This window comes from Passer domesticus, chromosome 9, assembly GCF_036417665.1.
Source record: "Passer domesticus isolate bPasDom1 chromosome 9, bPasDom1.hap1, whole genome shotgun sequence".
In the NCBI taxonomy this organism is placed as follows: Eukaryota; Metazoa; Chordata; class Aves; order Passeriformes; family Passeridae; genus Passer; species Passer domesticus.
Genome location: NC_087482.1, coordinates 1915345 through 1937638, shown reverse-complemented (window position 1 = coordinate 1937638; position 22294 = coordinate 1915345). Strand labels below are relative to the sequence as shown.

General features: G+C 49.0%; 1 protein-coding gene and 2 long non-coding RNA genes across 3 annotated transcripts in view; 1 reads left to right on the top strand and 2 right to left on the bottom strand.

The window, feature by feature from the left end:
- Window positions 1-22294, top strand: part of LOC135307521 (uncharacterized) — a 179929-nt gene that overhangs the window by 59819 nt on the left and 97816 nt on the right. The gene's annotated exons all lie outside the window — the stretch shown is intronic.
- Window positions 1970-8295, bottom strand: LOC135307520 (uncharacterized). Its single transcript, XR_010368260.1, has 2 exons — window positions 7507-8295; window positions 1970-6398 (listed from the first exon to the last, which is right to left on the bottom strand). It is a non-coding gene; the product is annotated as an uncharacterized LOC135307520 (long non-coding RNA).
- On the bottom strand, window positions 19356-19876 carry LOC135307538 (uncharacterized). Its single transcript, XR_010368274.1, has 3 exons — window positions 19815-19876; window positions 19542-19613; window positions 19356-19454 (listed from the first exon to the last, which is right to left on the bottom strand). It is a non-coding gene; the product is annotated as an uncharacterized LOC135307538 (long non-coding RNA).

Genomic DNA, 22294 nt, shown 5'->3' with positions numbered 1-22294 from the left:
ACTTTTCCCCTCCCATCCCCCTCCATGTAGCTGTGCACAAAATCTGTAACTTTCCCCAGAGATCTCGCACTCGCCCTGGTATCCCTCTGCTGGTGTTACCATCCCTGCTGTCCCTTCGACTCACTGTGTGTCCCTCAGCCTACCCTCCATGTTTTCCTATCCTTTTTGGACCCTGCAATAAATCAGTTGAAATTATCCAGGACTCAAGCTGCCCTCCTTCTATCTGGTGAAGAGAAACATCTAGCCTGGGTCGAGCGGGTGAAAATCCTGACCCCGGCAACCTTGTTCTTATCAATTTCTATGACATCACACACACAGTCCTTAAACACACACAGCCATCACCTATATACACTAGTACCGTTTCTTGGTTGGTATCTGGGTGGATCTCAAAGTGGCAAATGCCTTGGTCATTGTCAAGGCATATGTCTTGAGCACTAATCACATTACTGTCACAGATGAATCCCTGTTGTTCTTGAGCAATGTAATGTTCCAAGTTTACGGTTTGCCATCTCCCCTGGATTTTCCAAGCCCATACCCTGTATTCTGAGGGGTATAATGCTGGCTGCTTGTGACTGAGCCCTAAGGCAGCAATGGCGTGAATAGCGTGAACTGTGCCATTACACAGAGTGAGCACGAAGGCTGGAGCTGTATTAGTGGGGGGATTATATGTAAAATTACCATGGCCCACCAAGACTGGAAATCTTTCTCAATGTCTGTAGCACTGCCCCAGACCACCTTCAGCACTTCAGTGGGAAAGACTCCTTTACTTCCTTCTCTTATGATTAAAGCAGCTGTTGACTGTACCCATAATTGTGTTTGCATATAGCTGAGGGCTGAAGATATGTTATCCTGTGCCCCCATTAATGTGTCTGCTAGCAAGCTATGGTCTTGATCTTCAATTTCTCTCCATTTCGGCAGCACCCTCGAGACTTGCCATTGACTATTTCCCAATGCCAAAAGAGATGACTGTAAAGGCTGTTTTAATTTTATTGGATGGCTAGCTGCTACAGCTAATTTGTTCATTAATATTTCTGAGTCAATCCTATTCAAAACCCCTAGCCCAGTCCCTAACATCTTGGTTAAATCCCTTTGCATTCTGTCTCTGAAGTGCGCTTGTTTTTGTAGCCATCTTGTCCATCCCTCGAAGGATGACCTTATGAAGGGGGAACAAGGTGGCTGAACTGTCGAGATAGTAGTTTGCATTAACAGTTCGAAATGTCATAATCCTGGATTAAATAACTGTTGTTGTTGACCCGTATTCCTTATTATGTGTGGGCCAATTTCATAAACTCTAGGTTCAAGCTTAAATGGCGTATTTTGGGTTTGTGCTTGAGTGCTGGGGTGGGTTGTAACAGGCTTAGCTATAGCATTTATTTTAAATTTGAAAGACAGCCCAATAGTGTTGCAGGCCCAGAGGCAAACCATGTCGACAGTTTGTCTTAATGTGAAGTTGTGCCAACAGTCCAATTCATTTGGACGATTGCAAATCTTCCAGTGCTTATTTACACTGATTTGGGTTGCTTTACTATAGGTAGTCCCAATAATCATTCTACACCCTATCTTAATTACCTCCCCCATGGTCCCTTGAAGTGACCACAACCTCTGTTTCTGCCATTGCAGCGTTTTTTATATTTACTTTTTGCACATGACCACAGTTGTTAGGTTTAAACCTTTTAAATGGGAAGGTTTTCCCATGGATCCGGTCTATTGAGTAAGGGCTTGGGACCAAGGCCATTCAGCATTGTTCTGGCTAGGAGTACTTTCTAATTTTTGGATTACAGCAATGATTGTAAACAACACTTCAGCACAAATCCCCACCCACCATGATGCATTCATTTTGTGCGGGTAAGTATTAAGTTTTGTTTCGTCGGGCCAGGGTTTTATGAGCCTTTAAAAGAAAACTTAATACACACAAAGGATAGCTCAGCTATTACCTTTGGAGGCAAATAATGAGCAGGATGGCTTCTGCTGCAGTGTTGGAAACCAAACTGTTTAATAAAAGGAAAAACAATAAACAGAAAATCCGATCCAGGTACAGAGGTCTGCTCCTGGTAAAACACCTTCACAAAAGCCTCGCAGTTTTTTTGTCTTCTCTTTTTCTACCTGATGGCCTAGGCGGGATCTTTTGGCTCTCATCCAATTAGGTGACCCTAAGGTTTTAGTGAAGTCTCTGGGGTCCTATAAGGTGGCTTTTCACCTGATCGTTGGGAGAAACTTCTGGGCTTTCTTCCTTTTTTGGGGGACAAAGGCTAGTTTGTCCCTCTCTCATTGGGGGCATCCCCCTACACTCCTTCATCTCACCCCTTACTATACATTTAGAAAGAAAGAGGAGAAAGGAGTATAGATTAGAATGCCAATAATTTTTGCTGCCAATTCTCTATCTTAACTTTGGTGAAGTGTTTTTCCAGGTAGGCTTCAAATTTCTGGCTATATGTGTGACTTTTACATAGAGGTAGGTTTAACAACTTTTTTATCACAACAATAACTACAAAACTTTTTCAGTGCAAAACTTTCTTGTAAACAATTTTAACTAATGCAAACTTAGAAAACAGTCTTTGCTTCTATCCGTGGCTCAGTTGTTTGTGCATTCTTCTTCTGGTGCCGTCTGCTGCTCTCGGATCGGCTGCACTTGTGGCTTGACATTCTTTGCAGGGATCCATCGAAGACCTGTGTTTGTAGAAATGCATGCAAACCCCCGGCCCCATGTTACAAGAGGATGGGGTCCTGAAATCTGTCCTGTCTCTGGATCCTTGATGAAGACTGGTGGTCTTTCCTTGAGCTTTGCCTGACTGGTATTGCTGAAATGCCTGAAAATTGGTGGTACCTGCTCCATAAAGGAATTGTTTAAGAAGTTAAAAACATATACAGCTTTATTCAGCCTCTCTATTGTAGAAAGCACTTCTGTCCCCCCTTTCTGTCTTTCCAGTATCATTTTCAATGACCTGTGTGCTCTTTCTACAATAGACTGGCCTGTGGAAGAATGTGGAATACCTGTGGTATGTTTGATACCCCAAGTTTTGAAAAACTCCTGCAATTTATTAGAAATGTAGGCTGGTCCGTTGTCAGTTTTGACTTCTTGAGGAATACCTAGGGATGCAAATGCTTGTAAGAAATGTTTAATCACATCTCTACTTTTTTCTCCTTGATGTGCAGAAGCAAAAATTGCTCCTGAGAAGGTATCTATTGATACATGTATATGTTTGAACCTTGCAAATGACTGATATTGAGTGATGTCTGTTTGCCATATCTGCAGGCTATTTAAGCCTCGAGGGTTAACTCCTGTTGCTATTGCTGGTATAGCTAATTTCTGGCAATCTGGACATGACTGAACAATTGCTTTTGCCTGATTCTGAGAGATGTTAAACATTCTTACTAAAGCAGGTGCATTTTGGTGATAGAAAGCATGGCTCATTCTTGCTTGTTCAATAACATTAGGAAGTGTGTGCTGGATTGGCATGGCTAACAAATCAGCCATGGCATTTCCCTCTGCTAAGAAACCTGGAAGAGAAGAATGTGAGCGAATGTGCATTACAAAGTAAGGTTCTTGTCGAATGGAAAGAAGTAAGATTAACTGTTTGAGCAAACTATATAACTGATCATTAGCAACTTCTTTTAGCAGAGATCCTTCTGCTCTTTCCACCACACCTGCAACGTAAATTGAATCTGTTACTAAATTAAAAGGAAATGTGAATTTTGAAAAGACCCGTACAACTGCTGCCAACTCTGTAATCTGTGCAGAACCATCTACTTCCTCAATATCTGATTCCCATTTTTTTGTCACTGAATTCTGCCAAGCAATCACAGATTTTTTAGACTTCCCAGAACCGTCTGTAAAAAATGTGATTGCCTCAAGGGGTACATTACTTCTTAAAGGCTTATGAATTAATTTTAAAGATGAACTTAATAGCTCATGTTTGGGACAATTGACTGAAATTTTTCCTGCAAAATTTTCCAAAGCAAATTGCATAACTTCTGAATTTTGAATTAACCATTCTAAGTAGATGGTTGTGACAGGCAGAAAGATTTCTGCAAAATCTCTTCCTGCAAGGGAAAGCATTCGAGATCTAGCCTTGATAATCAATTGTGAAATAATTTCAGGGCAAGTTGTTATAGTTTTACCCAATTGACGCGATAGGAAAACCCACTCTAAGATTATCAGATGGTCCTTCTTCTCTAGATCCCACTGGAATATCAAACCATGAAGTTGTGGACTCTCCCCTAAAACTGCAAACAAAAAAGACAGGTTAGGATTATACCGATGAGCCTGACGTGACTGGATGGCTCTCATCACTTTCTCTAAAGCATTTTGAGCTTCTTTGTTGAATTCTCGCGGTGAGTTTAAGGCTGTGTCTCCTCTTAACAAATCTGCCAGAGGAGCCAAGTCCTGATTTGAAAGGCCTAGTAGTGGACGAAGCCAGTTCAGAGTGCCTACAAGCTGCTGCACTTCATTCAAGGTCTTTGGATTTGTTCTTAGCTGGAGTGGCTGCGGAGTTACCGTTTGTTCTGTGATCCTGTATCCTAAATATTTCCAGGGAGGAAGTGTCTGTATTTTTTCTTTTGCTACAGTGAGTCCTGCTTTCTCTACTGCTGAGATGACCTGATCTGTTGTCTCCTGCATTGATGCTTGGTCCTTTGCTGCTACTAAGATATCTTGTTAAAATCCAGTTTCTAACCTGAGATGCCATTGTGATAAAATGTCCCGTCCCCAAAGAACTATATCAGCTCCTACAATGAATGGTCTTGTGGTGGCAACACGACCTTCAGGCCCCTCAAATGTGACTGCGTGCGAGCTTCGAAAGCTCTCACAGTGACCACCAATACCTGCCAGCTGATCCAGCGTAGGCACGATGGTCCAGTCCTGTGGCCATTTCGATCTCGATATCAGAGTGACGTCTGCTCCGGTATCTATCAGGCCAGTGAGGGTGATGGCTTGTCCGAGGTGCTTCAGGACACAGGTGAGCTGAGGCCGCCCGCGGCTGATGTGCCTGGTCCAAGCGATGACAGCTGTGTTGTTCTGTGACTCTGGTAGGAGGAAAGCTTGCGCTATGGTTAGTCCTTTGGGTAAAAAACATGGAGGGTCTAGACACAAAGCTAAGACTGTAATTTCCTGTGAACAGGTGACAGACAGCACAGTTGGAATGACATAAAAACCTTCTGCATGGGATCTGCTCACTCCCACTATTAAGAACTGACGTGGTTGTGGTTCAGGTCCCAGCTGTCCTGTAGACACTGTGTGAGCAACAGCATTGGTTAGCATCACTGGCTGGGCTGTAGACAGCTCCAGTCTGGTACCTGGGGACATTGTGGTCGGAAGTCCTGCAAGGATGTGTTGCAGTTCTGAACTTGGTGGCCTGTGGTGGTGTCTGGCCTCTGGTGCAGTGGTTTTTGTATCATGGCACGCCACTGCTCCGTGCTGGGCTGCACGTTTCCCGGCAGATGGTACGAAAAACCCTGTGCTGGGTAAAAGCTGTTAGTATTGTGACAGAAACCTCTGCATCCACTGTTTCTTGGCAATGGCCTTCTGCGGGTCCTAGGACATCCCCTTTTAAAATGACCTCTCTGACCACACGAATGGCACGAGTCCCTTGGAATTTGTTGGTTCTCAATTGCACCTTTGAATGCTATTAAAGCTTCTGCTAGGGTTTGTGTTTGCCTTTCTACTGCTTTTTCCTGCTGCTTTAGGGTGTTTTCTTGAGCTGTTGTGATGGCACTGGCCAATACTTCTGCCTGCATGGCTGCTGCATGCTCAGGGGTGCTCAGGCGGTTGCAAGCATCTACTAGCTGTGTCAGGGTGGGCTCAGGATCCTGTGGTAATGTACGTAATGCCTTTTTACAGGTTGGGTTTGCATTAGAAATTGCAAGCCGTTTTAATAACTCTTGTCTGGCTCGGTCTATTGGAATCTGCTTTTCTAATGCCATTTTTAAACGGTCCAAAAACTTAATATAAGGCTCATCTATGCCCTGTTTTATTTCTGTGAAATCTAGTTCTGGCTTGTTGCCATCAGGGACCTGTAACAAAGCTGTTTTTGCTGCTTCTTTGACATCCTGCAATACTTGTCTACCAAGAGTTCGGGCTTGTATTTGAGGATCTGTATGAGCTCCTTCACCTGAGAGCTGATCTATAGTCAAATTTGCAGTAGCTGGAGTTCCTGCATAACCTCTTAAAAGGTCGTTTAACAAACGTTTCCATGCTAGTTCCCACAGAGAAAATTCTGTTGGAGATAGCAGGGATGTGCAAAGCTGTTTTAGATCATGTGGAGTGAATATGTTTGCTGTGAAGGTGGCCTGTAATAGGCTTCTGAAATAGGCAGAATCTCTACCATACAGACGAGAGGCTTTGCAAATCTCTTTTAACTCAGCAAAGTTGATTTGTTGCCATGTTTCCCTGGGTCCCGGACCTGCAGTGTATTTCACAGGAAAAACCTTCAATTTCGATGCAATTTCCCACTCTCCTTCCTGAACTGCATCCTTTCTTATCCTCTGCCAGGTATCTGTGACTCCCTGTGTGTTAAACTCTTCCTTAGATTGTTTGAAATTACATTGTGGAGCATAGGAATAGTTTGTGTTTTGTTCCGGTAAGTTATCGGACATGGGCGCCGCCATTTTGGACAGGGTCAGTTCCGGCGCATCACTTCCGGTTCCCACGCTCGGCAGAGAGGGGGTGTGCCGTCCCGGGCTGTGGGCGGGGAGCAGGGGCAGGGACACCGACCGGGCACCGCCTACAAAAGGGGCGCGTCCCTGCTCTGATGGGCAGGAGCTCAGGGAGCAGCCACCCAGGGACTCCTGGGAGTCCGAGGAGCCACGCCCACGAAGGACAGAGCTGGGCTCGGGGCTATAATGGCGATTGCCACGTGCTCTATTGTTCTCAGACTGGATTCTATCGGCTCGGCTTTTTCCAGTTTTACTGTCAAAATTCACCGATTTTGAACGCCAAAGCAAGGTTTTGAGAGGAGATATAGAGGACTTTGCTCTGGTAGGGTTTTTGGAAGACGGGTTTTGCAGACAAGCCTGGCCAGGGCTGGTCTGCTCCCCCCTGTCTCGGGATGGGGTCGGTGAGGCAGGCGGGGGGGCAGCTGGCCTGGCTGCCTCCCGGCCTCTCCACCGGGGTTTCTCGGCTGGGATAAAGGAAGGTTTTTGGGTCCCCTCAGAACTTCGCTTTCTCCTGTCTTCTCTGTCCTGCCTGCATTCTGCCCTCTCCCTGGTCTTTGCTTGCTTTTCATTTTCCATTATTACAAATTTCAATACCGTCCTGAATATTGGACGCAGCTTTAAGTTGGACTTCTTGTTCTTTTCTGTGTTATATAATTTCAGTCCAACTGAATCCCAGAAGTCTGGATCGAGTTTCTGAGACATGTCTGAGTTTGGGAATTCTTTTAAGACCCATTTTACAAGCTTTTTAAGCTGTTTTTTGTCAAACTGAATATCTTGGATTTCCAACTTATAGTTAAAATACGAAAAAAATTCCTGCTCAGCTACTGACAACCGATTCCCCATGGTGAAACTCACCGAGTCTTCTGGTCGTCCTTCTTGGTATAGACTTTTTCCCGGGTCCTGGGTGCAACAGTTTCAGCTTAGCCGATTCACAGTATCCTCTGAGGGTGTGCGCCGTTTGCTCCCGTCCCGTCTGAATTATAGCCTCTTCTTCACCGGTATGAGGCTTCGATTTGGGATTCCCTCTAAACCCCAAATCTCTTCTTCTGAGTTTTCTTTTTTAACGCGACAAAAAACTCAGGTGCAGGCCTGCTTCCCCAAAAACGCAAATACCAAGGAAAATTGTCCTATTTTGATTGAGGTAATCAAAAATTCCTAGACCATCTTCCTCAATATGAGAAATTCTGTCCAGGTGCCACGTATTAAGTTTTGTTTCGTCGGGCCAGGGTTTTATGAGCCTTTAAAAGAAAACTTAATACACACAAAGGATAGCTCAGCTATTACCTTTGGAGGCAAATAATGAGCAGGATGGCTTCTGCTGCAGTGTTGGAAACCAAACTGTTTAATAAAAGGAAAAACAATAAACAGAAAATCCGATCCAGGTACAGAGGTCTGCTCCTGGTAAAACACCTTCACAAAAGCCTCGCAGTTTTTTTGTCTTCTCTTTTTCTACCTGATGGCCTAGGCGGGATCTTTTGGCTCTCATCCAATTAGGTGACCCTAAGGTTTTAGTGAAGTCTCTGGGGTCCTATAAGGTGGCTTTTCACCTGATCGTTGGGAGAAACTTCTGGGCTTTCTTCCTTTTTTGGGGGACAAAGGCTAGTTTGTCCCTCTCTCATTGGGGGCATCCCCCTACACTCCTTCAGGTAAGTTTCAGTTTCAGTTTACCAACACCCAGTGTTATTCTCCAAGGGGCTTCTGGAGCTTTCTTAACACGGCTGTGGTGGATCCAAGCACTTTGTTCCTTAGTCTTGATTGCAGTGAAGGTAGTAAGGAGCACTTGGTATGGTCCCTCCCATTGTGGTTGCAGGGCCTTCTCTGTAAGAGACTTAACATATACATTGTCTCCAGCCTGCACATCATGTACTGATGCATCGAGCCCTGTACCCCGAGTACCGGGGGTACCTCCAGGCGGTCATGCTCCACTGGCTCCCCTTGGTTTCCACTGAGGAAGGAGGCTGGATTGACAATATTAGTCACCACAATGTCCACAGCATCTTGCTCCACCATAATAGCTTGGTATCTCAGAAATCGTTGTGGGAAAAGCCAATGTCCGCCTTTCACCTCCAGCACTGCAGACACCGTGTGAGACACTGGCACAGTCATTTTGTGGCCCAGGGTGAATTGACTTACCTCTTGGATATTCAGTACAACTCCTGCAGCAGCTCTGAGGCATCCAGGCCACCCTTTAGCTGCTGCATCCAATTGCTTAGAGAAGTAAGCAACTGGTCTCCGGAACGGGCCGAGGTCCTGTGCTAATATTCCCAAGGCCATTCCTTGCTTCTCATTGGAGAACAAGAGGAAAGGCTTACTCACGTCTGGCAATCCCAGAGCTGGAGCTGACATGAGGGCTTTCTTCAGCTGGTGGAAGGCCTGCGTAGCTTCCTCTGTCCGTTGTATTTCCCTGCTTTCAGTTGCAATAAGCTCATATAAGGGCTTAACAAACAGTCCATAGTAACAGATCCGTAACCTGCACCAACTCATCATCCCCAGGACAGTTCCTAGTTCTTTTGCAGTCTGAGGTTTTGGGGTCTGGCATATTGCCTCCTTCCGGCTTTGGCCCAGGGTACATTGTCCAGTACTGACTTTGTATCCCAGATAAGTTAATTTCTGTTTTACTGCTTGAGCCTTTTTCTTTGATACCCGGTACCCTTGGAGTCCCAGAAAGTTCAAGAGGCTTACCGTCCAGGCCACGCATGCTTCACTTGTCCGTGTGGCTATGAGGATGTCATCTTCATAGCAGCTTCGCTTCCTCTGGAGGGGCTTCCCAGGCCTCTAATTCCTTTGCAAGTTGTTCTCCAAAGAAAGTGGGTGAGTTTTTAAATCCCTGTGGGGGTACTGTCCATGTAAGTTGAGTTCTTTGCCCACTTTTAGGACTTTCCCATTCAAATGCAAAAATTTTCTGGCTGGCTAGGTGGATAGGAAGGCAGAAGAAGGCATCTTTTAAACCTGAAACGGTAAACCAAGTTAGTTCAGGTGTTAAGCAATTTAATATCGTGTAGGGATTGGCCACCACAGGATACAGATCCGCAGTTACCTTGTTCATGGCTTGCAGATCGTGTACTAACCTGTATGACTCATCAGGTTTGCTGGCTGGTAGGATAGGGGCATTAAAATCAGATTGACATTCTTTTAATAATCCTAGATGCAAAAACTTCTCAATTACTGGGCTAATTCCTTCCTTATCTTCCTTCCTCAGGGCATACTGTTTATCTCTGACAGGTTGCATTCCCTCTTTTAGTCTGATCTGTATAGGGGGAGCGTTTTTTGCTCTCCCTGATACATCAGAAGCCCATACCCCAGGGAACACCTGATTCATTACGTCTTCATCGATTTCAGTTTCCCTTGTGACTTGACTAGTGGTTAATATCAAACTCAATATTTCTACATACTTTTGATCATTTCCCTCCAGAGTAATTTCCCCCATTTTTGAATGCAATAGTTGGCGGTTATTGTCCCAGCAAATCTCTGTCCAGAAGTTGCTCAGGGGAGTTGGGCATATATAGAAATTTGTGGATCCCCCACTGTTTTCCCAGTTTGTATTTTAGTGGCCTAAAGAAAAATGCCTTTTCAGTTTGGCCAGTCGCTCCCGTAACTGTAGCATAATCATCCCCTACAGGCATCAAGGCTGTATTTAGAACTGAGTACCTTGCCCCAGGAAGGTACTCGCTTCTAAAGGTTGACTAGGAATTTCCCTTCTTTTTCCATTTCCCCCAGCTTTAGTTTTACAACCAGAGAGCCTGCTGGGGTAGTCTCCTCCAGTCCCCCCTAATCCTCTTGCACATGGGCAACCACCCCTCCTCTCCTTTGATTCCCTTCACCATTCTCTTTCTGCTCTGAACAGTCCTTCTTCCAATGGCTCTGTTTCTTACAGTTTGCACATTGATTTCTGCCGGATCGAGGAGGGCCTTGCCTGGGTGCTCCCTGCCCGCTTTCACGTCTTTCTTTCCGTTCCTCCTGCACTATTGCTATTAAGTTTTTCATCCCTTGTTTATCCCCTTCTTCTCTGTTGCTAAAGACTCTCCAAGCCTCCACCAATAAAGTTTCTAAATTCCGTATATCTTCTTCTCAGACTTTTTAGAGTTTGCACCAAATATCCCCCTTGGACTGTCCCAAAAATAGATTAATTACTTGTTGTATCCCTCTCGGGTTTCCTGCAGTCAGGATGACCCCCCCCGAGAGTTCTTTTTTCCCAGCCCAACGGTGGAAGAAAGAGTCGGAATTCTTCAGCTCTGGTTCACAAGGTTGTTTATTGTCTCTTATCTAAACCATTCTTTTTCAGACCTGCAGAGGTCTGATCTGCAGGTCTGTCATGGGCACGCTGCCCGCCCCTGGGCTGGTGTCTACATTTTATACGAGGAATTACATGTACTTTATTTGTCATTATTTTCCAATACCTATCACCTCTGTTAGACTGTCTACTTCTAGTCTAAACCAATCCAAATGTGCCACCATCACCAAGAAGATGGAAGCTAGGAAGAAGAAGGAAGAAAAATAGGACAACGCCCAAATCCCTCCATCTTGCCTCCTAGACCCCCTCTAGTAAAATCCCTGAAATTCCACTTTTCACCCTAGGATTAATTCATTATCACTCCACTTAAACTTCTGTGACTTGTGATTCTTCACACAAGGTTGGTAATTTGCTCCATGGGTTAAGATCAAAATCCCAAGTGTCTCTGGCTTCCTGCCAGGATTCCCCAGCCCTCTGCCAAGGGCACGTGTCATCCAGGGCACCCAGAGGGGTGTCCTGGGTTCCAGCATATCCCCAGATCAGATGCAGGGTCCAGTGGTGCATAGCGTCGCATTGTGTTTCTCAGGTGGTCTAGGAACTCTCTGGGGGATTCTGAGGGTGCCTGTTTAATAGCATATAAAGCTGACCAATTTATAGTTTCAAGTGTTGCTCTTTCCACTCCCAATAGAAGCCAATCCTGATAATTTTTTAGCCTCTGTCTTTGTACTGGTTGGTTCAGGTTCCAGCCTGGGTCCTGAAGTGGAAAATGTTCCTTTAGATCCCCTGGTTGTTGTCTAAAGTGGTCTGCTACCTGGTTCCCAGCTGTCTTTAAAACCATCTAGCTTTCTGTTTCAGTGAATGTGTCTAATAACAATTGAATATCACCCCAGTCTGGATTGTGCTGCTTCATAATGTATCCTAGATGTTTAGCAATGTTTATTGGGTCATTTTGGTAATTTCCTGCAATCCTTTTCCTAGCTTCCAAATCAAGGGTGGAGAAGGGCACCTTAACTAATATCTTTTCTCTGCCTGGTTTTACTGTCACCTGCAAAGGGGCCTGCAGTATTTGTCCTCTGGTTCGGGATGCTATTGGGCTGCCTGGAGGGGTTGGAGCTGGTGTCTTCTCCAAAGGAGGAGGAGTAGGAGTAGGAGGAATAGTGGAAGAGGTTGACTAGCTGGTGTAGGTGGTGTAGAAGGTGTAGGTGGTGTAGATGGAGCCCCGCCCAAGTCTCCACCACTTCCTCCCTGCCCTCCCAAGTGAGGGCTAAATAGGTCAGCTAGATCTTGTTCTTGTTCCTCTAGTGCTGTGCGATAAACTTTATCTGTCCTGCTGCATCTCTGTCTTATGCTACAGGCCGAGCAGCCCCATTTGAGTTCTCCCATTTTGCTTCTGTTTTCTCTTTCAAGAGCCAAAACGAGGGGGTCAGAGGGGGCTCTGATGCCACAGTCCCTTTGCCAATCAGGGTTATTTTGGAGGGAGGAAAAACATATCACAATAAGAAACCTCCTTCCATTTCCTTCCCTCTATGGAAACAACATTAGCTGTAACAGGGTATTCTATTCCAATGTACCTGTAGGAGGCCACCTTGCCCCATCCTCCAGGTGATATAATTGCCACCAATGGGAGCAATATATAATTAGGCTTTTTTAAAATTTTGCCTGCCCCCTTTGCCTGCTATTTCTCTCCAGTGTGCTAAGACACACCCTAATGGGCTGGCTTTAGGTACTTCCTTACTCTGCCTCGTTCCCATGATGTCTTTTTAGAGCAAGCTTTAGTTTACTCATTTCCAAATGTCCAGATGTGAGTCTCAAATCAAAACTCCTTTTTTCCCCTTCTTCTGAGTTATTTTTAAAAAGTAATAATTAATCAAATAATCAATGTACAGAAATATTTATAACCCATTTAACAATCAATAATACTTCAAATAATTAAATGTTATTAACATTAAATAGAAATTAATTTAATAATTAATATATAACAATCCACCATTAACTTTTACTTGTTTGTTGTTTTCTTAGTCTCACACAAAGTTACAAACTCCTAAGGGTACAATCCAAACCACTGGGGAGAAAAGAAAAGAAAAAAAATTCCTTAATCCTTCCTTTTGATACAGCTGTGCCACTCCTTTATCCTTTCCCAGTCCTCTTCAAAGATGTCTTCCCATGTCTCAGGGTCTAGGTGACTTTTTCCATAGATTAAATTCACTATTTCACACCTTGCATGTACCTCTTGGTTATAGTATCTTGGCAGTTCAGGGGTACATGCACGGCATGCAGGTCTCTGTCTATATGAAACACAATACCACCTCCTCTGACACTTTCTGCACTGAAGGAGAACCCAAGCTGTGTGCCAGTCTGGCTCCCAGTGAAAAGCTGTCAGTCTGCACACAAAACAGGGAATCACCCCTTCAAGCCCCCAGGTCAAGGCGTTTCTAAGCACTCTTTCAGCTGCGGGGTGTTCCCAGTCAAAGGCTCGATAGCAACGTGTTGAACGGCAGTATATCCCTCCCAAGAACACTCTGTCTCTCCCTCCGTCCTCCCATTCTATGACTACCCAGCACCTGATGGATGAAGAGACTGACTGGGTTCAAGCTGAAACCACCTGCGTAGAGCATGTCTCGGAGGCCGGGCTCTCCCAGCCCAGGCTTGAAGTTAGGCAGCCACCGTGGGCAAATCACCTCTGGCTTGCGTTATGAATAAAAAGTTATCTATTTTTTTTCAGATTGCAGAGTTAAAACAAGTTGGACCAGTTGCTGTTAAGTTAGCTTCATTGTTAAGAGTTCTTCTTCAATTACCTGTTAATGGTTGGTGATTAACCATTGTCCCCCTGAGGCTTGCCAGGGAGGGACGCCGGGACCCTACGAGTACCAGGAGAATGGGAGTGGCATCAGAGCGAGTATGCAGATGGCAAATGCATTGCACCAAATTTTGCAGTTTTCCATGAAAACCCCTAAAAACAATGAGCCAACATAGAACTATGGGTACGTAGGTGATGTCTAAGGATGGGAGCATAGTCCAGTGCCTGCTTGGATCCTTTTTGCTTCTCACCCTAACCGGAAAGAATGTTGACTAGAGAGAGGAACCAAGGTGATGGACCAAAAAGGTGGAATCTCCTAATCTCTCATGAGGATGGAATCCCCAGCTCTGCCTGCAGACCAGCAGACAAAGCTGCATCACCCTCCTCCTCTGTGCCACTTCTGGGAGCAACGGCGGCGTGGGCATGATCCGTCGATTGCTCTCAACCTGAGCTGATCCTTTTAAATAACGGCGTTAAAGAGGAGAAAGATCTCCTGCCCATTTATTTCAGCTTGTAGGAAAAAAAAAAAAAAAACACAAAAAGCAGCAAAACCCTTAATGCAAAGGCTCTCCTAGTAACAGCTGTCAAGACTGAAGGGCAGTGTTATCGCACTGCAAACACTTAACTCTTAGCCCAGGCGGGCTTGCTGGCTGCCTTCAGGTGGTTCCTGCCCCTTACCAACCAGCGGCGCTTGCTTGCAAATGCCGACTTGTACCGTGCTCCTGCTAGCTGTGCTATCAGCTAGCGGTGTTCAAAGCAACCCTACAAACCGCGGCTGATGCCCCGAGTGCCTGCCAGCCGTGCTGTCGGCCCGCTGCGCCGAGAGCAATTTGGCAAGGCCCGGCTCATGGCCCTGCACCGCGCTGGCCCCGCTCGTTAGAGCCGCCCTGCACCACGCATGTGCTGCCGGCCAGGGGCTGCCTGCGCTGGGCATGCGCTGCTTGCTCTCCCAGGCGCTGCCGGCTGGCGGCCGCTGTCCCGGCTTTGCGCCGCCTCTGCCCGCCGCGCCGACCTGCGCCACGCTCACGGCGACCCGGCGCCCTTGAAATGTTCTTTGAAAAACCACAGTTACCAGAGAAACTAAACCAAGACCTCACTCCCCGCAGCGTGTATCACCGTTCACTCACACCCACACACACACACAAGCACGCCCGTCCAGACGTGATAACCATACACAATCACAGTTCAAACCAACGCTCCGCCAGCTGCTCTGTCAGCTGGGGACCCCCCACCACCGGCCTCTCCCCGGCAGACGATTGCTTGCAAACTGCTTGTGCAAAACTGCACACAAAGGCGTCTCTTGTGCGACTTATCAGTAGCCAACCCTAGAAAAAGGAAAGGAATACATACCACTTCTGTCCATCAGCTTGGAGACAGAGGAGCTCCTTAGTCTAGGTTTCCTGAATTCCCTGGTCTTCTCCTGGTCTTATGAGTAAAAAAGTTATCTGTAGCTATGATATTTTATTAAAAATCCTTTCCTAGGATTTTTCCCCTCCTGAGGAGCTGAGGGCCCCAGGAAAGAAATGCAAACAATAACTATCTGCTGCTGTGGAATGCAACAGGTGCATCTTCCATTGCTCCATGTGGATTGTTTTCACTTGATGACCAATCACAGCCAACTGTGTTGAGCCTGTGAGCAGTCACAAGATTTTTGTTATGCATTCCATTCTGTTCTTCTTCTTTGTAGCCTTCTGGTCATTTTTTCCTCTCTGTTGTTTTAGTACAGTTTTACTGTAGTATTTTAATAGAATATATAATAAATCAGCCTTCTGAAATGGAGTCAAGCCTCGTGTCTCCACACCTGGGGTGTTCGCCCCAGCAAATTATGCATTTTTTTTAAGGCTGCAAAGTTAAACAGGTTGGGCCAGTTGTTGTGAGTTGAAATGTTGACTATTTGTTGTTGATAGCTTCATGTAGCAATCACCTCTTGTTAATAGTTTTTCTTCAATTACCTGTTAATGGTTAGAAATCAAGCGCAATTGTCCCCCTGCTGCTTCCCCAGAGCCTGCAGATAGCAGGGTGGGGGGGTGACATCAGAGCTAGTATGCAGATGAGAATGCATTTCACCAAAGTTTGCAATTTTCCAGGAAAAAAACTCCTAAAAACAACAAGCCAACATGGAATTATGAAACCTAAGTAATGTCTAAAGGTGAGGAACTTAATCCTTAGTATCTGCTAAAATCCTTTTCACTTTTCACCCTAACCTGAAAGGATGTCAGCTAGAAAGAGGATCTGGAATGTTAGACCAAAAAAGCAGAATTCCCACTACTCCCTCGAGGACGGAAGCCCCAGCTCTGCCTGCATACCAGCGGACACAGCTGCATCATCCTCTTCCTCCGTGCCACTCCTGGGAGCAGCGGGGGTGCGGGTGACCTGTCGTTTCCCACAACCTGAGCTGAATTTTTTTAATAAAGGCATTAAAAAGGAGAAAGATCTCCGGCCCTATTTATGACACTGGTATTGTCCTTCATAGCAAGAAGCTTCAGAAATTTGCATTTTCCTATGCCCTTTGTACCATGGCAGAGGTTTCTTAAGTAAAAGGTTAAAATTCAACACATAATTCTACAATTTAATATTTAAATGCTTAGTCCATATATTGCTAACTTAATTGAACCCGCCCAAAAACCTCCATTTCATCAGCAGGCCCGGCCTGGCTTCTGCCTGCCCACACCGTGGGCATCCACGGCTCCTCCTGGGCATGGAGCTCAGTCAGTGCTGGTGCTGGGTGGGCTTTGCTGCTGCTGCCACCTGGACACTGGGGTGACCACTTGTCCTAGGTTGCAGTGTAAAGATGTATTCTAATGCCATCCTCAAGAGCTGCTGAAACCAGGAGGGGCATTGTTTCTTCCTTATCTCCTGTTAATGGGCCCATCAATGTCTTGCCACATGACTTAGAGATAACTCCCTCCCAGAGCCATTTCTGTTTAATGGCTAATCAAGGACCCACAGCATGAGGCAGAATGATATCAGCCCACTGTGAGATGCTCTGCCCACGGGGGAGGAGCTAAGCATCCCCAGCTGGATATAATCTGGGTTTTGGGACACAACAAGCAGTCTTTCCACTGGATTCCCAGAGGAACCGCCGCCCTTACCCACTGCTTTTCCAGAGGATGAGAGCTACCAGATTGTTTCTACAGGATCACCACTTCCACAAATCCATTTCGTCTGGACTGCTACCACCACCCTAACTAGCAGGGTGTCAGCAGGCTGTATTCTGACCCTGTCAGTGGTTTTTTTTTTTGTATCATTGCATGTGTTTTGATTTTTTTCCCTTTTTCTAATAAATTGTATTTCTGACTTGGAGTCTCTCGCTGGTTTTGCTTTCCAACCAGAACAAAGATCCTTCTCTTTATTTAAACAGAAGAATGGGCCATTGCCTACCCTGCAAGCAGGGGGGGTGGGGTGGGGTGGGGTGGGGTGGGGTGTCACCTTCAGTGATTCCTAGAGGGCAAGGCCGGGGGGCTCAGGGGCAGAGGAAGGGATGTGTTTGTCTGAGGAGGGGCTGGAAGGTGCTGGGCTGGTCCTAGGGTCCCTAGAGGTACTTGAGTTGGCTGGGATGGGACAGATGGAGAGAAAAAAAGGGATGAAGGCAGCTTGGGGAGGCCCATGGGGAGAGCAGGTGGCAGTGGGATCTACGGGGTAAAAGGAGGTTCCCTCGTAGACTGTTGTTCTGGGGTCCTCTTCACAGAAGACTTGAGAGGGCTGTCCAGGCCGTTCCTGCTGCTGGAGGAGCTGCTCACGCTGTCTGGGTGTGAGGTGCAGCCACCGTCTTCCAACTCCTGTCCCGAGGTGCTCCTGTGCAGAGAGGAGGTGGCTGAGGCCCCAGCTGCCAGTGGCACACAGGGACCCTCATGCACAGCAGGGCCCAGAGCTGGCAAGGCTCCCCAGCATGGCTGGAGCTGCTGGCACAGCTGGGCCCAGCTGGACAGCTGCCCCTCAAGGCCCCGGCCAGCAGGGCACGGCTCTGGGCAGGGTCCCTGGCCAGGAGCGGGCCCCAGAGCACCTCTGCCTTTCAAGGGCAACCTCGGCCCTGCTCTTTCTCCTCCCCACCTGCCTCTGCCTCTGCCCCGTGCCCCTGGGGCTGCTCTTGGCCAGGCAGCCTCAGTGGGAGCCAGTACTGGCTGCAGCCCCAGCGGGGCCCCCAGGACAAGGCCCAGCAATTGAGAGGCCAATGGAAGCACTGGGCAGCAGCAGAACCCTCAGCAGAGTTATTTGGACAATCATGGGCTGGCCACAACTCCACTGCAGCCTCAATGGGAATGCTCCCTGTCCATGCTGGACTTTGAAAAGAAGCTGTTGGAGGGGGCGGGCAATAAAACACTCACTGTTTTCTGTTCCAGGAATACCAGAATCCAAAGCAGCAGAATAGGAAGACAAGCTCGAAATAAAGCATGCCTGCCAGAAACACTAGCCAGCAGTCGGTTCCCTGACAGAAGCCCCTTCCGAGGCCATCCTGGGCATCGGGAACAGGTCTTGTGGTGCCGGCTGCATCTGTGGGAGCGATGGGGAGCGTGAGCCCGTGCTGTGCTGCACTGCTGAGCTGGCAGCACGGTGAATACGGGCAGGACGTTCTCTGTTTCCCCCAGAGCTGGGGCCTGCAGGCACCTTGCCGGCCCTTGGCACAGGCTGTGCCAGCCAACAAAGCCCAGCAGGCCGGGAGGAGAGCCCGGGGGCAGCGCAGCTGCTTGGGCAGTGGCTGCTGCCAGGGACAGGGGCCAAAGCCATCCCTGAGCAGCCACTGCCACCCCTGGCCCTCCCTGCCCCGTGACAGCTCCCCCAGCCCCAGGGGACAGGCTCAGGCCCTGTCAGGACCCAGCGCAGCCCCTGCCCAGTCGGGAGCCAGGGCTGGCTCTGGCCCTGGGCTGGTGGCAGGGCTCCCGCTCGGGGCTGCTCCTGTGCCTTGGGCCTCTGGGCACTCAGGGCCAGCTCCGCAGCAGCTGCAGCGCCAGGGACGTTGCTGCACCAGTCCCATTTCCTCGGGGCTCTGAACCAGCTCCAGAGGCCTGGAAGCCCAGGCGCCTCCAGCTTTGGCTGCTGCCAGGCCGGGCAAGGGCAGGCCCTGGGGGAAGAGCTGCTGCCACACAGCCCCGGCCAGGGCTGAGCCCGGCACAGCAATTACCTGTTGTGCCTGTGCCCGTGTCTGGCATCGCCTTCCTTCCTGCAGCAGGGGCTGCCAATGAGCCACTGCTTCTCCCTGAGTGTTCCTCCTCCTGAACAGCCTTTTGGTCCATCACTTGAAAAAGGAAAAAAGAGACAACTGGATCAAATGGAAACATTCCCACTGGGGATGTGTCATCTTCATCAGGAAATGCTTGTCAAAGTCACGGGTAAAGATCAGGAAAAAGCCCAGGTAATTGGGGCTAGGCCAGTGCACTCCCATGAGCAAACAGCTACACCACCTGATCTTCTCAGAGACTGGGAAATGGCAGGGGATCTCAGGCCCACAGTACAGTTGAGGCACCCTATCAGCTCATGCTAAATTCCATCCTGCAGAGGCTGGGCAGAAGCTGCAGCCAGGCCAGGATGGGAAACAGCCCTGCAAGACGTCAAAGCAGCAGCGGGGCAGCGAGGCTGTCATGGATCCCTTCCCACTGTGGTGGGCACGGCGTGTCCAGATGTGCAGCCAAAGCCCCCAGCTGCTGAGTCCCAGGGGAAGCATGAGGGAAATGCACCCACCTTGTCCTCCGGGTGCTTCCTTCTGTGTTTCTCTCAGGAATTCATCTGCCTCATGAGACATTTTGGCTGCAGTATCTTGGGTCTTCCCTTTTGGAGGACCTTAAGAAAAAGTAGTTCCATTTCCCAGGAATGGGTCCCACAAAAGCGGGGCTCAGCCTGTGTGGTTAGCAGGGACACACTACTCACCCCTGCCATGGGAGCTGGGTTGGGGCCAAGCATCCAGCCCTGGAGCTTGAGAAGTCCTCCCTGCAGACACACCTGTAACTCAACAGCCACAGAAGCTTCTGCCATCTCTGCTGATCTGTACGGGCACCACTGAGCCGCAGGAGCGGTGAGGGGATCGTGCAGGGCGAGGGCACACACGTGCATGGTTCTGTGCTGGCACCTGCAGCGCTGCCTCCCTGGCCCAGCTTTGGGCTCTGAGCTGGCAGCTCTCCCAGGGGAAAGGCCTTGACCTACCCTCAGCATCTCCCACAGCCTCAGTCCTGGATGTGGGGCCTTCACCGGCAGGTTCAGCTGCAAAGAAAGGCAGGAGAGAAGAGCTCCTGTGGCACTGCAGGAGATCCTCAGGCTGCCCACAAGGCTCAGCCCCGGGGCACAGCCCTGGGCCCGGCCCCTTCCCTCTCTGCTCTTCTCTGTGATTGCACAGAGCACATGGAAGGACACACTGGCATTGCACACAGGAGGAAGATTGAAAGCTAAATGCTCCTTCCTCCCACTGACAGTGATACTGTGCGACTCCTCAGGGATCCAGAAGGGAGCAGGGCAAGATTTTCAGAATCCTTCAGCCCTTAAATAATGTTAAGGGAAATGGCTTATGAGTGAGCTCTTGTCACATTGATCCTGATTATTCTGTCAAGAAAGGCACACGGAGGAATAGCCTCCAGCATCCTCCAGGAATTTCAAGCCATTTTCCAGCAGGGCTTCCAAAAAATCCAAGACATGATTCCAGTCTTGAAGGGATCAGAGATCAGAACGATATCAGTGGCATTCTGGGATCCCGTTCTGGCACAGGGAAATGGGCACTGCCAGGGTGTCGGGTAAGACCGTGGGAGCCAGATGGGAATAGACATGGCCAAAGGTGCACAGGGGCCTGGGGAGCTCTGGGCTGGCTCCTGGTCACTCTCCACACTCTTTCCCTGCCCTCAGCAACATCCCTGGGAGGGGTGGCTAGAGCACCACAGGGCCCCGGGGCTCTCTTCTTCACATACAAAAGAAATCCTCGCAAAAGCCCTGGGGAAAACTGCAGCAGGCAGTGCCACAGCTATCCATCCCTCCGTCCCTCTGTCCCTCCTGCCCTCCTTCTGCTGGGACAGCTCCCAGATCCCAAGGGCAAACAGCCAGGCCCTCTTAGGACACACTGGAGCCTTGCTCTCCCCCTCTGTCCTTTGCCCACCATGGGCACCCCGTGCAGTCGCTACCAGGATTCAGGACATGTCTCCCATGGAGGGACCCCAGCAGGACTGCTCAGGACCCGAGTGCCCTGAGCCTGCTCGGGATAATTCCCCTGGGCTGTGCCTGACTTGTCCAGGCTGTGCCCGCACTGCCAAGCAGCAGAGAGGGCAGCTCAAGCCTCAGCAGGGCTCAGGCCCAGAGGCACGGCAATTACCTCCTGTGCCTGTGCCTGGCATGGCCTCCCTTCCTGCAGCAGAGGCTGGCACGGAACCACTGCTTCCTCCGGCAAATGCTTCCTTCTGCACAGGCTCTCCTTTCATTTCTGGAGAATGGAAAAGAGACAGCTGGATCAGATGAAAATATTCCTGACTGGGAATGGGGAAGGTGATAACTTCAGGAAGCATCACTTGTGAATGGAATGCATAAGGATCAGAAAACACCCAGGATTTTGGAACAAGCCAAGGCTGCTTCCTTCCCCAAACAGCCCCAACATCTGATCTGCCTGGACACCAGGAAATTGCAGGGGATCTGAGGGTGGGCATGGCCTGTGGTGCAATTGGGGCTGCCTGTCAGCTGATGCCAAATGCCTTCCTGCAGAGGCTGGGCAGAAGCTGCAGCCAGGCCAGACTGGCAAACAGCCCTGCAGGGCGTGAAAGCAGCAGCAGGGCAGCAAGGCTGCCATGGATCCCTTCCTGCTGTGCCGGGCACGACGTGTCCAGATGTGCAGCCAAAGCCCCCGGCTGCTGAGTCCCAGGGGAAGCATGAGGCAAATGCACCCACCTTGCCTTCTCTGCAGACATTCCTTCAGCATTTGCCACATGACTTCTAATGGGTCCTGGAATTTCTTGCCTGCCATGTCTTTGGTCTCTCCTGTCGGAGGACCTTAAGAGAAAGTAGTTCCATTTCCCAGGAATGGATCCCACAAAAGCAGGGCTCAGCTTGTGGGGTCAGCAGGGACACACTACTCACCCCTGCCATGGGAGTTCGGCTTTTGTGCAGCATCTGAGGTAGGAGTTGGTGAAGGCGTCCCTGCAGACACGCCTGTAACACAACAGCCACAGAAGCTTCTGTCACCTGGTTCTTACCAATCAGTCAAACATTACGCCTTGGTGGGACAGTGAGAACATACCTGCAGAATGCTCGGAGGGCTTCACAACTTCAGTTTGCCAGGCTAATGAAGAATCCTTCCCAGCATCCCAGTCTGGAAACAAACCAAGATGAGAACTGTTTCCATTGTGTGCTAGGGCTGGCTCTGGCCCTGGGCTGGCGGCAGGGCTCCCGCTCGGGGCTGCTCCTGTGCCTTGGGCCTCTGGGCACTCAGGGCCAGCTCCGCAGCAGCTGCAGCGCCAGGGACGTTGCTGCACCAGTCCCATTTCCCCGGGGCTCTGAACGAGCTCCAGAGGCCTGGAAGCCGAGGCGCCTCCAGCTTTGGCTGCTGCCGGGCCAGGCAAGGGCAGGCCCTGGGGGAAGAGCTGCTGCCACACAACCCCGGCCAGGCCTGAGCCCGGCACAGCAATTACCTGCTGTGCCTGTGCCCGTGTCTG